Genomic DNA, 16,814 nt, shown 5'->3' with positions numbered 1-16,814 from the left:
TCTTGTGGAGGAGATGGTGATATGACAGCTCACGGTGCTGGGGACCGTTTCATTAGCTCATCACAGGGGTCTGCATGGAAACTGAAGCCTGCTGCTGGCAGGTACCTAAAAGTTGTGTACTGTTTCTGGGCTAATGCAGGTGCATCAAACGGATTGTGCATTTGAGTTGTCCATTGCAGCTGTAACTTATGAAGTAAAAACTTGGAGTGGGTGTTAAACTATGCACAAAACCTGATAGTGCACGTGCTGCTACTGTGTAGTGTTTCTGTTATATTTGAAGAACTGAGCTGTGTGCTTTTAAATTGGTTGTGTTTTCTCCTGAGATGGCGGTTACGGGGATGCTTTAGTGTTTGCTTGACAAAATGTTGTGTGGTATCAGAGGATATTGTATTCTTAGTCCATGTAATTTCAGGTCTAGCAGAACTCCTATCCACTTATGCTTTGGTACATTCCTGCTTCTCCACTGTATATTTTCTAGTCAGCTGTGCTTGCATTGGCTGACTTATCTAAAAAGTGATTATACTGGTATCTTTATTTGCTCTGCACTCTACTGATATCAGCCTTCAGCCAGCACGCTCTGTTTCCAGCGTCAGGATGGGCAAAGTGGATCCGGGAAAATGAGCTGGTGCTTAATTCCTTGCTTATGGATGGGGCAGTCTTGGATACTGAGAAACCTGAACAGCGTAACTCAGTGGTGGACTCGAATCACAGTTGGTTGTTTCAGGTATAGACTCCAGGAAACTGAAACCAGCCCCGATTTTGCCTGATAGAAGAATTTAAAAACTTAGGTAATGTGACTCAAAGGAAAGGCTTTTCTGGATGCACTTTTCTAGAAAGTTACATACATTTATCCAGCATGCTATCTCTTGCAAAATGATTGTCAGTTTATGGGAAGTGCCATCTGAAAAATGCAAGGGATTTGCTTTCTCACAGTGTATAAAAGAAAGATTCACTTTGTTGTTTCTGCACCAGAAATGGCAAGGCTCTGTAACGCAGTTTAGGATGTATGCCGTTGCAGGTTTTCATTTTGGCTTACTCTGAAAAGAGCGCGTATCTTCAGAGATACACATGTTGTAGTTTGAAAACCGCTACTGCGGTAGATGAGTAGAACCAAATTCTTAATTGCATTGCTATGAAAAATGGGGTTGTACAGAAACACTCTACATCCCTTAAAAAAAAAAATAATGTTAGTGCAATGGTATTGATATTGGACATCAGATGGCACGAAATTATGGTCAGAGTTTGAGAAGAGTATGCCCTGCCAAGTTAAAACTTCCTCCCCTCTGTTTTTGGGTGGCTGGGTGTGCTAGCCTAGACTAAAACAGGCCGAGGGAGCGGCAGCGTAGCCACCTTTTGAAAGTCAGGCCTTTCAGCTGCGCGCTTAAACTAATGAATACAACTCTACATTTTATTAGTGTGTAATATTTACTAAGACTTATGATCTTCAGGATTTTAAATGCTTCTGCATATTGCTTAAAAGGATGGGAAAAAACCATCTTGCTGAAGCAGTAGCTATGTTTTAAGGTTGGATAGATATTTAGCTTTTTGGGACCTTTTGGCGTGAATGCTGTTAAATGAACTTTGCCATGTGTAGCAGTGAAGAGAATTTTCTGAATTTTATTAATACTGAACGATTTTTATGCAAAAAGTACATATATATATTTATATATCTACATGGCTGTAGACAAGTCCAGTAAAAATGGGCAATTTTATTAAACCACAAATTTAAGGGACTGTTAGAGTAGTTGCCTGGGGCTTCAGTATGATTTTTCAGTGCTCTGGATGGTTAATACAGAATAGCCTAACTGCTAGGACAGAGAAGCCCAGAATAATTTTCCTTGTCCCAGTTAAGTCAAGAACTATTAGAGCAGTGGAAATAAGGTTTCAACAAGAGGGGGAAAAAAGGGTGAGGGAAGTGTCAGCTCTCACTCTTGCTAGTGAGAGAGGAGAGTACACAAATGTACCAGGAGTTAGAATGGAAGAAAGGTAAGTAGCAGTTACCAGTGGAAATAGAAAATAGGCTAATGTTGCCAAAGCATTTAAGTGGATTAGGAATGATTTTCTCTTCCTGGTGATTTTTTTTTTTTTTTAATGAAAAAAGAAAAAGCAAACTGTAGGAGTGCAGTCAGATGTGCAGGTCAAAGGAATATGTGATTTTCTTTGACCTGCATGTTTGTCGGGAAAGGATTGTTCTCTGTTATCAAGCCTGATGCTCGAGCATTACGAGTCATTTCTCTCCAATCTAGTACCACCAAATTGTGCAACACTGGCTGCCCAGGAGACCTGCTGTCATCTGATGGCTTTGCTTCCCCTGATGCTGGGAGCAGGGAAGGCAGAGCAGCTAAGAAACTCTAGTAGAGCCCTTTCACTGTCTAGCTGATACTTAAACATTTGGAGGAGTGACATCAGATACTTTTAAAATGTACCTTTCTCACCTTTTTTTCCTAAGGTATTATATTTTTCTCCTGTCATGTCTTGAGATATTTGATTGCAACACTGCAGTAGAAGTAACGTTTCTGAGCAACATATTCCAGGGCCAGGAGCCTGAAAGGTGGGCTTGTGTGAGCGGTATCTTTAACTTTCTCATTGCAACAAGCTGTGGTGATTTGCTGGGAATTATTCAGTAGGCAGAATTTCTAGTCTCTTTTTGAAGTGCAAGTGTAACAAGACAACTGGAAGGAATGAAAGGATGTAATGTAGAAGGCCAGGTATTAGTCAACAGGCTCATATGTGGCTGCATGTGCAATGGCTGTTTGCTTAGTAGCCACGACCAGTAACATTTATGCTTCATGGCTGGTAGCTTTCTAGTCCAAGTTGACAATAAATAGACTATCTGTTAGGAGAAATGGGGCTCTTCGCTAAAGGAAAAGATGTTCTGGTCTACTCTTCTTTGCAAGGAACTCAGCATTGTGCTTGAGGATTTATCTTCAGGAATAATTTCTGATAGTGATGTATCTTCATTCTCCTATTCGCAGTCTAGCTGATATTTGAAGCTATGAACTTGAAAAAAATGGATAACCGTGGGTGATCATGGCTAACTCTTGTCTCTTACCCAGGCAGACTGTTGGTTTGTCAGGACCCTCACAAAAAGGGTCGAGGAACCCATCTGCCATCTTCAGAAACCACCGTACCACGTTCCGTTGTTTGGTGATTCCCTTTGACAAATGGGTTTTGAGCGTAATAGTCCTGAGCAACTCATTTGCTTGTGCTGTCCTACCCTTAGCCCACCGTAGGGATCATCTCTCATGCTCTTGCTGGAACAAGAGGATGCACCGGTGTGTTTAGGCTTGCAGGAAGTATTGCAGGGCCTAGGGAACAGACTTCCACTGCCTGCGTTTCCTCGTTCTGAACTGCTGACCTGTCTGGAGCATGAGAAACTGTTCTCACGGTTGGGTAAAGATACAGCCCCCTCTCTCACTCTCCTTGGTTTATGTTTTTCAACATCAGAGTTAGTTTCTGTGGTTCTCGGATTAAAATACATATGTTCCCATGTAGTTGAGACTCATTATCCGTTCAACACATTTGCTTTTGAACTGTTCGGAACAATGAGGCTATTCCTGTAATGCCTCCCAATGAAGCACGTGGGAAGGAAGAAGTTTGATCAACCTGTTTCTTACACAGAGGAAGATACGAGGCAAACCCAAAGGGGAGGCAGAAGTGAGCATAGTGTTCTTTTCTTCCCAGAAAGCTCTTCTAATGTGCTAAAGAAAATTGTCCTTCGTGTCATCTCAGGTGATTATATTCACAAAAGCCAACCTAGAAGAATCATACCTGTATTAGGCACTAACCATCTACAGTCAGTGTTTTATTTTGTGCCCTTATCTTGATTACCTTTGTTACCTTGGGCACTCGTCAGGAGAAAAAAGCCGCATCGTTCTGATTGCTTCATGTTTCCAAGATGTTTTTTGAGAGAAAATGTTTCCTGAGCTTCATTCAACCTCTGAAGTAGAATTTGGTCTTTCTGGGAATCATGTGAGATCAAGTAATTGCCTGGAGCAAGAGAATACGTACTGAAGCTGCAATAGCAAAGACCTTGATATCAAAGGCCACCTGCTATTTCTCTCCATCTCTTCAGCCTTAAAGTTTACCATATTATAAATTCAGCTTGTCATCTTCCTATATAACGGCTATCAGTTTTTCAGCAGATGAACAGGATGGTTTCTCAAGGATTACAGCATATTTATATCCCAGCCAGAAATCTCCTTCTGCAGAAACCTCATTGTAGCCTTCTCAAGGCGTACTGAGTGGTCTTTCGGCCTTCTTTCTGGATGCTCTGTTTACTATTTTCTTTGTCAACAAATCCACGTCAGCATGTAGCTTTGACCCTTAGGTTTGCAACCCAGCTTATGCAGTTACTTGGTAGGAGTAGAAAAAATGTCCCACTATAGAACTTGAATAGGCTTTTTCCCAAGAATTGCTTTATATTGATCAACTTGTGTGAAGAATTTCTTATGAAAAACTTAAATGATCTGCTGAATGCTTTTTGGTTGAAGAAAATGGGGAAAAACATCTGACAGTCTATATTGATGTGGCTGGACTTGGCACACACAGAGAGCATTGCTTCACCTGTATTTTCTGTGTATTTTATTAACTGTGCTCAGTCAGAAATACCTTCCTAGCAAGCTGGGGTTTTATTTATGGGGTGAACTTTACCAGTGTTGTAAAACCGATAGAAAAATCTTGACTAGGGTCACTGTCCATGTGCAGGTCTGCAGGCCTGCGATTCACCTGTCATGTTTTGGTCATGTACCTGTATGTGGTATTTCCTCACCCTTGAATCTGCGACATAAAGGACAGAGCACCTTTTCTGTCATTTTGCTTTTAAGTAGTTGTAGTGGTTGAGTATAGCTTTTCTAAAATATTTTTTTGCTTTCAGCCTATTTTCTTTGGCTTAAACACAAACACAGTGGCCCCTTCAAGGTTATGTAGGTTCAGGTATTGCTGTATATGCGAGGTGCAATAATTTTTTTGTTTGTTGTTTTGTCTGCTGTTTGGCACAAGAGAGACTCCCCTGGCCCCCAACTACTGCCAACAATTAAAGACAGTTACCAGTCCCCAGCGGGAATAAATGTTTCCAGCCAATATTTACAGCCGGTTCTGTCCTGGAAGAATGGAGCTACTGCTGCTATTGTCAGCTGGAGAGGTAGGGAGGCTTCATTTTGGCTCGTCAGTGAGAAATAAGATGTAAAATACAGCTCTGGTGGTGGTAGCCTTACTGGTTGCCCAAGAAGCACTGCAGAAGGTTTTGAATAGCTATGGCTCAAACTTCTTAATGTATCTGCCCTTTCTTCTGTGGCAGAGCGTCCTGACCTGGGCAATAACCGTGGTCACCTTGGTCCTAGTAAGGAGAGATCCTCCCTGTAACTCAATGTCACGAGGTGTGACTAAGGCTGACTCTCCTGGAGGTGTTCTGTGAGTCTGTCCATGAACTGCTTCCTTAGAGGGTTCTTCCTTCTGCAGCCTTTGTATGAGGGTGAAGTCATCAACCAGTGTTTGATAAGATACGGGATGGACAACTTTCACATACTCGATATCTTGTATTCAGAGTTAAGAGAGAGTTTCTCATAAGGAAAAATAGCATGATTGTGTCACAGGAGATGCAATTAGAGTAGAATCGTATTGTAATGTGTCAGTGTAAATATTTAATGTTTTCTGTCATTTGAGTAGCATGGCACACGAGCATTTTGGTTGTCATCTGTATCTTTTTAGTATTGAATTTGGCCTCTTTCTCTGGAGGCCTGCAAAGGTCGCCGTTCTGCAAGGAGAAATGCCATGTGACATCGGCTTTCAGGAAGCTGAAAATTCAGAGCAGCCAGCAGTGAGCACTGAGGTCCTGCTTTATCACTGGTGACACGTTCCTACCTGAGGTGTGTGTAGAAGAGCCCAAGGTGCTGTCTTGGCTTTGCAAGTTGGTTGACCGCAGCTAATTGCAGTGAAAACGAGGTTTCTGATGTGGGTGTACTTGCAACATTTAATTGTGTCCTTGTAGGTTAATTGAGGCTGTGCTGTGGCTTTCTCTTTCTTCTTCATTTTTTTTTTCACTGCCTCAGGAGAGAAGAAAACTATTTGTTGGAACTGCTTCTGAAACTCATGGTCACTTTCTAAAATATACTCCCAACCTTGAGGAGAGTGCAAAATATGAGAATACCAGTGTATACGTGTGTTCAGCCGTAGGAGGCTCTCATAGTGGGAGTGAGGAAAGCTAAGCGAAGGGCCTTCCTGCTCTTATTTGATACTTGTCCATTCAGTGCTTGGGATAAGTGACACAATTCTAATAAAATATAGTTATGCTGCTGGGGTGAAATCTGGGTCTAATTAAAGATTTGCCTTTGATTTTAGTGAAGCCACATTTATCTTTAGGATTGGAGACAAGGAGGAGATGGCAGACGAGGGATAGGTAGTTGTATGAATTTCAGCAAGTGGACATACAAACAGGAAAAAGAATTAAGTTTGATGAGGAAGATATAAACAGGGAAAGGAAATAGTCTCCTCTCTGAACGTGGAGGGGAAAGGAGGAGATAATGGTGATCAGTGCCAGTCTGGGGGAGGAAAAGAGCAGGAAAAGGCAGAATAATCGAGGTGGAGATCTCATAGGGGTCATGGATTACATTAATTTATTTTTTAGGATCTTCTTGCATTTTAGGCAGGAAGAAACACTAATTAGCAACTTTTCTCCCCTCGCAAATTTATTTAACCAGTCTGACCTTGCTGTTTAGAGTGGGATGGGAATAACTCATGGAAATGATGATCTTTACTGATGGGTTTTATTTGCAAGGCAAATGGCACAGAGAAAAAATCAGCTCTTCTTTTAGGGGAAGCGTTGCAAGAGGAACAGTTCCAGGTGGGTCCCTTTTCTGTTCCCAGGGCTCTGTGGATTCATTTTCTTTGGTATTTCCACATCCACCTTTGCTCTCTGGTTCTACAGTTTCACAGTTTTCTTAGCAGGCGGCCTGCTGCCTTTAATCGGAGGTTTGCAGCACTTGCTGTTTTCTTAGGTGAGGTGCAGTAGCTCTTGTTCTCAGGTGATGTGATCCCCAGCATTGTGCCAACTGTCAAAGCTGTGAAATTGAGGTATGTACTTCAGAGCTCTGTGTGTGTCGCTAGCCCTTGTGCAGTAGTGAAGGGAGAGAGCCAAGTAGGTTGCTGGCTTGTGCATGCTGCATCTGTAGTGCCAGGTATAGAGATCTCCCTGTTCTTTTTCTCCTATTTTATTTTTATACTTATGTTTTCACTTTGTGTCATTTAGAAATCAAAGCAGGAGTGTGCAGTTCAGCAGCAACAGAACTGTGCTTACTACGAATCTGCTGCTTTGCTCAAATTAAACATTTATGGGGCCAGCGACTCCTCACTGCTCCATCTCAAGTCTCTCAGCCTCCTACAGTGTGAGGATTTTTTTCTTTGCGCTTTGACACAGCTCCTGCAAGAAATACAGCAAAATTACCCTCCATTGGCCCCTCTCCCCTCCAGCCCATCTTTCCTTTGTGTGTCCAGTTTGATTTTTCCCTTAAACATAGCTCGTGGGGAGCAGCTGTTGGTGTAAGTAATGCTTAATATTCCCTGTGAGTTGGAAGCTTTCATCCCAGTCTGAGGGGCAGAGACCTGGCCTCAGTTATTTGTACCTTTTTCTGTTTTCAGTGGGCTGTACTGAGGTGGTATAATTGTGTGGGAGCTCCTTATTCCTCAAACCAGGTAACACAGTGCTGCAGCGTATTACCTACTGATGCTGTGAGCTGTGGTGACTGGCTTGGTTTTTGTGGAGAGCAGTCAGGTACCTTCAAAGGCCTGGATCTTATCTGCAGGCTCTTCTGTGGCCTGAAGCCTGCAGTGAAACCTGGCCAGTGGTTCTGTTTCTTGGGCATGCTGGGAGCGAAGATAACTTTTGCAGAAGAGAGGGTTGTTTCTGAGCCTGGTCAGAGACTTTTACAGGACCTAAGGGATGTTGCAAATGCTCAGACTTCCCTGCAAGAGCATGGTCTACTTCTTTGGTTTAACTTTTCTAGCTTAAAATAGTGCTGCATGGATGCTAAAAGCCCACGCTCCTAAAATAGATCAAGTAGAACAAGCACTTCACTGATGACTCCTCCTCAGGAGAGGAGAGAGAGAAGGTAACAATGAACAGATGGCAGGTATTAGTCATATCACCTAATATATCTGAAGACCTCAGACACTATCGGCACAAAGGTGGTGGAGGAACCTGGAGGGAATGAGTCCTCCTAACAGACCAGACTGGGTATTAGAGTTGCACACGATACAGATAGAGGGGACCTGAGAAAATGAGGGGGCTTGCAGCCAAATGAGCTAAACCAAGAAGAGTGTGCTCATAGAGGCTCACAAAGTCCTGCCCAGATCCTGAGACTACTTTTACCTGCCCAATTTGCAAAGCTATCCCCCTGTTTGATGCGCCCCTCAGAGCATTGTTCCTTGGAGCTCCCATGCTTATAACACACTTGCCTCTGCAGAAGGCCTAGTACAGGTGTCCAATGCCTCAGAAATAAGTGAATTCTTCCAATTTCAGTATCAGCTTGGATGGTTTTATTCTAGCTTTTGCTCTAATGAATTCTGTACAGAAGCTGCTTGATGTTTTCATGTAGTATCTAAATTGCCAGTGTACACCTTGCAGTCTGATTCGGCTGGCTCAGCATCCCCTCTCTTCTCTAGGTCACTGGGATCTACACATTGGCCCCGGCCCAGTTGGCAGTAAGCTCATAGGAGAGCTGATGAGATGCTACTGCCTGCTGATTTGTTGGGAACACGTCCTGTAAATGAAATATAAAGTATGTACAGTCATTTGTACTTAAGTGGCTCCCAGCAAACTTGACATCACAGAGCAAGTAGGCCACTGAAGTACCTGTGGAGGCATCGTGGGAGAAGTGCATCGTTTCCAATTGCTTGCTCTGATTGCATTGTTCGTATAATCATTTGCTTTAAAACCAGCCTGTCCAAAAGGCAGCACAGCTGTGGGCATACTAGAGGGTAGGAAGACAATGGGCAAATGTGGGCTCTCTTGACTTCCCCGTGCTGATCTGCCCACAGAACAACTGTATCTTGAGGTTGGTTTTTTTTTTTTTTTTCATTTGTTTTGGGTTTTTTGCTTTAAATCTTCAGCAACAGAGGCTAAATGTGTGGTCTTCTCTTTCCCCTCTTTTGTTTCCTCTTTTTGGCATTTATTTACGAAGAGAGCTGCTCTGCTGGAGGTACTCCCATCATTTTTCACACTTGTGCTCAGACCTCTGCGGAAGCCAAGCACCCTGTGGGCCACTGAATAACAAATACCATTTTGGTGGCACCTTGCGTCTTTGGGCTTCAGCCATCGCCAAACACCTAATGAATGTACAAAATGAGTAAAGCACTTCTGCTAGGAACTCTGCTGATACGTAAGGGGTTAAACGAAGCTCTGTTTATTAATGTTGATACTTTAAATTGTGCCAGAACACTTTGAAAATGTGACAGCGGACAGGGCAGCAGGCAGTAAACACGGTTAAATGACAATACTGTTCAATATTTGCTGTTAATTGAGAGAGGCAGCAGCTGCTGGTATGCAGCTTCAGCCAGGATGAATTAGTAATGAGTCTGTAACTCTGGGGTTTTTTTCTGGTTTAAAGTTGCATCAGCCCTTTACGGTTCAGTAGCATGCTTGGGATAGAAATAAAAAGTCATAGCAGGCCCTAAATTGAAGATTTTATTTTGTTTTTGTTTGCCAGTGAGTTGTTATGGAGCTGTGGTGTCAGTGATAAAATTGGCAACAGTAGTAAAATTGCTTTGTGTTTAAGGACCAAACTTAAAGATTTTGGGTTAGCTTTTCCATCCTGTGTGGCGGACAGTGGGAATGTAGCAGGCAAAGCAAGCTTCTCCTTTGAAAGAAAGCACTTTTGTTGCACAGTTTCAGTTATGGTTTCTTAGAACGGGAGTTGTGGTTTAACTTCGCTGGCCTGCGTGGCAGGTGGTGGTGTACGAGAGAGGTCTGGCTGGAGGGCCCTGCGGCAGCAGGAGAGAGAACACTAATTCAACATTCTCCTTGTGCTTTCTTGGCACTTCTGCCATGCAAATGTGTTGAGTTTAACCTTTGAAAACTTGCTGATAAGCTGTTATCAGCCAACAGTTAAAATAACAACCCCTCCCACCTTGCTGAGTTGGGGTAGGAACTTCCCAAGGCTTCAAGGCCTGGGTACGGTACAGGAACAGCATTAATCCAGGCACAGCAGCCAGGCTGGGGACAAAGTTTACTCTCTGAAGAAATCAGCCACAGCTGCTACTTTCATGCCATTTATGCAGCTTTCCCTGTAAGTATTCATTTTGCACATTTTATTTTGAACTATAGATGTGATCGTGAGGGCGCAAAATCGTGTTACAGTGTTTAGCAGCATCTTGAATGGATCTTAAGTCGGGCAGAGGAAATTCTAGCTCAGTTACAAACAATGCCGACAGTCCTATTGATTTCAGGACAGCTTGGCGTTCACCACAAGTAGAAGAATTTCACAGCAAATAATGTTTTGTTTGTTGAGTTCTTTAAACAAAATCCATCTGCAGGGGTTAGCATTTGAATCCAAATACTCATAATTCCGCTGGTATTTTGTTAGGATGAGAAATACTAGATTGAAAGAGTCCCTTGGGTCCACGATGATTATGTTAAAAAGGAAAAAAATCCAATCAGCAGGTATGTTTTATAACCCTGTTTCCAGTTTGTATGATTTCTGTATTATGTGCGATTGGTTTTTGTGTTTGTTCTATTCGCATTAAGGGTTTTTACCAAGTGGGCAAGTGTATTTAGGCATTCTTAAGAGCTTAAATCTGCGATACACCATGCTGTATTGGCTTGTAAATGCATAAAATGTTTCAGGTTGAACCTGGAAAGCAAGTGTTAAAAGCCAATAGAATACTATGAAAGGGGGCGGTAAATGGAAGTGCAGGAAGAGCTAAACTCATCTGGCGTAAAGTCCTTTGGCCCCAGAAGTCCCTTCTCATCTAGGGTACTGACTGTTCCTACCTTTGCTAGCAGTTATCAAATGGTGTTTTAAAATCTGTCCTTAGATGGCTGTATTTTTTTCATGTGAAATTCAATAATTTATTCCAATGGCATTCTGCCAACTTCAGGCATCTAGTGTCTTGTATTTTTTACGAGCATCTCTCCAATTTTATGTGCTGTTTTCTATAGGTGTGAATCGTGTTTAGAACTATAATGTAATCAAAAACAATCTTTCTGGTTTTGTGTGGTTTTGGTTCTCTCAAGTCTGTGTTATTGTTTTATCTGTAGTATCTACTTAAAATGTTTTTTTAAGCAAGAAAATAAACCTTGATGTGTTTACATGCACCATTCCTGTCTTAAAACAGTTGTAGAAATTGTAATTACTAGCTCTGGGCTTTTTTTTCATTGATTTAATGGAACCACCATGTAATTTTCTTGTAAACAAAGGCAAATATTTACATTTTTAATATGTAAAAAACTATAAGCTCTAAAGTTTGTCTAATAAACCTGTTAGAATGTGTGTATATTTACTGTGGTTTTTATCTTAAAGTATCCCTCCTTAGCTCTGTTGGAAGGGGTTGTTCACTGCTTAATAAACATTGCTCTCAGCAGAGTGCTAATTAGGAATTAAACGACATGCCTATGTGGTACGTTACCTATTTCCAGAAGGGTTTTTGCTAGGTGTTTGATGGGATCTGTAACAAGATGTATACATGTTCATCTGCTTTGGAGTGATGGAATGTCTACGCTTCTAAGGAATTTGGCTGCCACGTCTCACTCTTGCTTGTGCTGTGTCCCCATCTCGCTCTCAGGACATGTCCGTGTGGCTGCTGTACTGGTGCCAGTGGGTTGCTGACTGGGAGCTTTTGTAAAACTACTTGGGCACCAGCTCCTACTAGAATAATGCTGGTACTGATGCCCAGTTGTCATCAGCTTGAGGTAGTGTATAGCAGAGCTCTGATGATTTATCTGATTTGGGGATTTTATTTTTCTCTGCAAACCCTTGAGTAAGATGGGAGAGGTCTTCTATGAGGAGCATTGCCACTTACTTCGATAACGTGATGTAAAAGCACAGCAAGAGGCTTTGGTGCGCAGGCAGAATTACCTTCTGCTGCTGGTGGTGTAAGTGGATGAACAGATTTACTACAGTTGTGTGTCTGTCATTGCTGATACTGATGTATTGCCTCCAGGAAGGTGATTGACCTGGAAATCATTCTGTAGATAAATGGTTAATATAGGGTTGGTACAGGGCAACAGTGCTTGCAAATTGGTACTTTCTTAGGCAAGAATATTGCTGTATCATCATCCTCCTTTCTATTGCCCAAATACAGCCTCTGAATGTAGCCTAACCTTGACTTCACAAGCTTTCTTTATTGTGAATGTGGAATTCCGTTTCCTCTTTTTGTGGCAAATTAGAGAAGATAAGGAGCGAACTAATACAGAGCTAAAATGAAATGAGAGTGGCGACAAGACTTACAGTGTTGTTGGTGAGAGACCAGCAAATGTGTGCTGAGCTATCAGTGCTGGGAATTTGTTTTGCAAGACTTGTTTTTGTCACTCCTTGGTCAGTAGTTTCTAAGGTGTATTCAGTAGAAATTACTGGGCTTCTATAACTGTCAACTGTTTTTCTCAAATACAAAAACTTTCATGTTTGTTTGCTGTAACATAGTCTAAGTGCTATTCTTTTAAACTGTGTTTATAATTGTAATGACCAATTCACAACTGTCCTTTTGAGATTGTTTTCTAGGGGTCCCTCCCACAGAGCAATTCACCCCACACTCTTCACAACGTTTTCTGCTATTCTGTTATTCTTGCACACTTAGTTACTGGCGGTCACATACTCTGAAACCGTTGCTTTCAATGGTAACATCAGAAAAACAAACAGCTCCCGCTGATAGACATTGCCGTCTCCTGTACAAGAGTGAAGGTGGCACCTTCTTTCTCGCTAAGGATTGTTGTTACAGATCTCATTATTGTCTTTCCTACATAGTTTTTTAACTAATCCTGGAAGTTAATCTTGGGTTAAATTGAAGTCTGCAGTTTTGATGTGGGAGGGGAGTATGTGATGCTTACTCCCACTTCTGCAAAAAATCAGGAATATGCTGAACTTCCAGACTTTGGGAGTGATCTTGAGACCAGCTGAGTGACGTGTGGTGCATAACGTGAGGCAGACGGTGCCTCTGGCTTTGCGAGGCCAGCTAGCTTTTCTTGCCTAAAGTCTTTAGTTCTGGCAAGACGGTTGTGCTGGTATTACTGAATCCCTTCTCCAGTGTTGTAGTAGCCTTGTTGTGTCTGTGACGATTAGGGTTATAAGGAAAACAATGTTTGCAGGTAGGACTGTAATAACTTACGGTTCTCCTAAAATTAGTTTAAAATTAGGAAAACAAATAACTTGGAGTTCAGGTATAAAATTGAGTGAAAAAAGTCATTAATAGATTATCTTGAAGTACGTTACTTTAAAATCTAATCCTATCCTGAATGGTGTAATTTTGTAATATGGAAAGCTATGAGCTCTTTTACTGGAGCTGCTTGCTTAATTTAGATTAAAATTGTACCGTAAAAGGATTATAGAGTGTATGCCTGTGCTAAGAAAGGATGTACTAAATATGTTGAGGTCTTTTTCTACTCCTAGCTTCTTTTTGAAAGTGCATACTCAATGTTGGATGTTTTCTGCTGGATTTAAATGTGCCACGTAACATCAGGATGTGCTAATGGGATGTTTCGGATGGATCGTGGGAGCATTTATTTGAATACATTTTTGTTCAACAGGATTCTGAGTTTTCTTGCTGCTCTTTCTAGAGAGAAGAATTCAGTGCTGGACTGTCCTAAACATTACTCATGGTGCAACTCCAGAGAAGAGCTTGGTTTATCTGACGTGAAGAGGACGCACATGTGCAGGAAGCCAAGAGGACATGGGCTTTCAGTGCATCTGGAAAAATGATCAGGTATCAGCAGCTGTTGATGTTTAAAGCGTTGTAACTAGTCAGAAACTTGAGAAGATGTGAAACAGTAAAGTGCTCGTTCCTGCAGTTGTCCTTAAGTTTTAGGTGTGCTTTCCTTTCAGTGGCAGGAACGATGTAAGCTTACCTTCTTGTTTTGTATTGTGTCCACAGCCCTTTCAGTGCTGAACTTGCTCAGTTGCAGGAGCTCAGTTGCAGACACCTAACAGGATCCAGTTCAGAGGGGAGTCAACAGGAAGGGACGAGTGCCAAAGGGCTGTTTGCATTGACTGAGTTGAAGTTAATCTTACAATGTTTAGATTTTTCAAATATAACTTGAACTCTGAAAGCATTTGAATCTATTAATTCAGGTTTATTGATTTTGTGAGGGGTTAACTTTGATATATTATTTTTCTATTGTTGTAAGTACTTTTTTATTGTTCTTACTATCGTGATTGGCTGGAGAATGCAGAATTCCTCACAGGAATCTGGGCTGTTGTAGCTGGAGTAGAGACACCGGCAAAGTTCCAGGAAAATGCAGGGTCGTGGTTCATTTTGAAATCTGAGCAGGTTGTAAGTTCAATACTGTAAGAACTATGTGTTTTTAGCTATTTATTTGGCTTCAAGCAGCTGTTCATCATTTCTAAAATAAAATCAGGTGTCTCAAGTAGTGTCAAACTTTACTATTGGAGGTAATTGCTCTGCATAGGTACTTGGATTAGTGATTGTTGCTGATTCTGCTTCTGATGTCTGCTGCCATAGGTGGTGCAGAGCTTGTGCATCTCTGGCATCCTGCCTCCAATGCTTCCCTTTGGCAAGTATTAGCCATGATCAGGGACTTGCTTTAGCAAGTTTACAGCCCGTTTTGTTATAGTGAAAGGGGGATTCATTAAAAAGTAGCTTGGCACTTCTGCGGTAGACAGCATTTGTTTGTTTTGTACTTCTGTTCACAGTTGTGCTGCCTGTCTTTGAGAAGACAGAGCCTGCATCCTGGAGGAGGTGTGGGCTGTCTGGGAACAGCCGGGTTCAGCTCAGGGAGAGAAGCTTTGGGAGGCTGAGCAGGCCAGGGGAGGAGGAAGGAGTGAGAGATGCAGTAGGCAGCCAGGAGCCTGCAGCTCGCACAGGGATACTAAGGTAACACTGAGAAGCAGGCAGTTCTCAGTGGGGATGAGAAACTTCCCTAGGGACCAGACAGCGCTGGGCGGAGTCTGCTGCAATTTGGACATCGAGGGCTAACTGGAAGCCTGGAACCAAGGCACAGCAGGCAGGGAGGGTCGTGTATAAATCCTTCCTATATCTAGTCTGACTGACCTTGTCTATCTAGTCTGACTGACCTTGTCTCTCTGAGTTTCCCTTACTGAAAGCTTTCTAGTTCATATCCTAAGAAAACTTGTCGTTTTTCTTCAGGGAGCTCCCCATGAGGCAAAGTTCTCTGTGTATTTGGCAAAGAGCTTTGACTGACAAAGAGCCCAGTCTCAGGCAGGTTGATCCTGTTGACAAATTCCAGTTCCATTTTCTGAGGAGTGGCCAGCCGTGTAAGAACACCTTTGAACATTTTAGAGAGACCACTTAGGACACAGGGTTAGGAGCTTTAAGATGGCTTTTGGTCTTCGAGTGTACTCTTCTTCCCCTCTGCCCCCTCTGTCAGTCTTTATGGTCTGTTGTCACTTTTGAAACATGATGTAAATGGCAGGAGGCTTCTTTCTTTCTGACTCATATTCTGTAATCTTCTAAGGCATCTGTGTGAGCTTGCGATTTTTTTTTTAATGTACATCGCTTTTGATGTTAGCATAATACTTAAAATGTTTTGGATATTGCTATTCCTAAGAATATATAATCTGTTGAATCTGTGTCATATGTGCAGTTTTTTAGTTTAACTATACCTATTTTATTTATTAAAAATTAAATGGTAAAACTTGTATGTTACCAAACGTGCATATATCTGTGTGAAGAACTGAAAAGGAGCAAATTGTATAAAAATTCTGTAGTCTTTTGGGAAATAAGTTTAGGGGAATGTTTTAAAAAAAAAATGTTTCTTGTTTTCTTTATAGATGCTAGCTGAGAGATCACTTATTCTTGTCTCTTTAACTGTAAAATTATCTAAAGTTTTCTTATATATCCATATATCTTATATATCCATAATGAAAGAAAACATTTAATTGCTTCACTCAAGGAGGCTGAAAGTGGTTTTGTTCTGTACATTTTCTTTACATTTGTATGATATTTGTTGTAAGGAGATACTTCATGCAGAGAAAACTACAGATATATAAGTTTTAGGAGATGCCTGAGCCACCTCTTGAGTGGGATTGCAGGAAGATGTGAGATGGAGCTACATTTTGGGATTCATTTCTTAATATAAAAGCTGTCAATTTTTACCCGAGAAGTGGGTGCTGTAGAGGCAGAGATTCCGTATATTTAGACTCTAGCTGTCTCTCGTTATGAGTTATAATTAAGGTGAAGTATTTTGCTGAAGAATTAAATTCTCCCTTGATTTGAACCTGGTTTCATCTCAATGAAGGCAATTAGTTGCATGAACTACCCTGCCCTTGCTTCATCAACAGCAATTCATCAGTTGCTTCATCAACATTGCTTCTTATTTATCTTATTTTTCCCAGTTAATAGACCAAACAGTCTATATTGGAGTGCTATATGCATGGTGGTGGCTTAGGGATAGAAAGTACGGCTCATAAGGGGGACTATGACATTTAGTAGATGGCATGTAAGGGGAGAACAAGTGAACCAGGCAAGCTTCTAATTGTGCAGTCCAGTATATTATATCTTTTGTGAAAAGCATACAAGCACTTTCTGTAAACCTTTGCTTACTAATAAAGGGGAGACTGGAGTTTGAGCAGGCTCACATCGCTCTGCTTGAAGGGAAACGCAGTCACCTTTTTCACTCTGCTTATGGAGAA

The 16,814-nt window shown here is 41.7% G+C and overlaps 1 protein-coding gene across 4 annotated transcripts in view; it reads left to right on the top strand.

The window, feature by feature from the left end:
* The window catches only part of MAP3K13 (mitogen-activated protein kinase kinase kinase 13), an 81,973-nt gene that overhangs the window by 14,515 nt on the left and 50,644 nt on the right, over positions 1-16,814 (top strand). For 3 of the 4 annotated variants that reach the window (XM_063337987.1, XM_063337991.1, XM_063337988.1), the window contains exon 3: positions 13,763-13,908. The gene's annotated coding sequence lies outside the window, so the exon portion shown is untranslated. Of the gene's footprint in view, positions 1-10,141; positions 10,281-13,762; positions 13,909-16,814 lie in introns of those variants that run through there. The other variant, XM_063337989.1, reaches the window with a different exon arrangement.

The sequence above is a fragment of the Chroicocephalus ridibundus genome, chromosome 6 (genome assembly GCF_963924245.1).
Source record: "Chroicocephalus ridibundus chromosome 6, bChrRid1.1, whole genome shotgun sequence".
NCBI lineage: Eukaryota > Metazoa > Chordata > Aves > Charadriiformes > Laridae > Chroicocephalus > Chroicocephalus ridibundus.
This window is presented reverse-complemented; position numbering and strand designations above follow the sequence as displayed.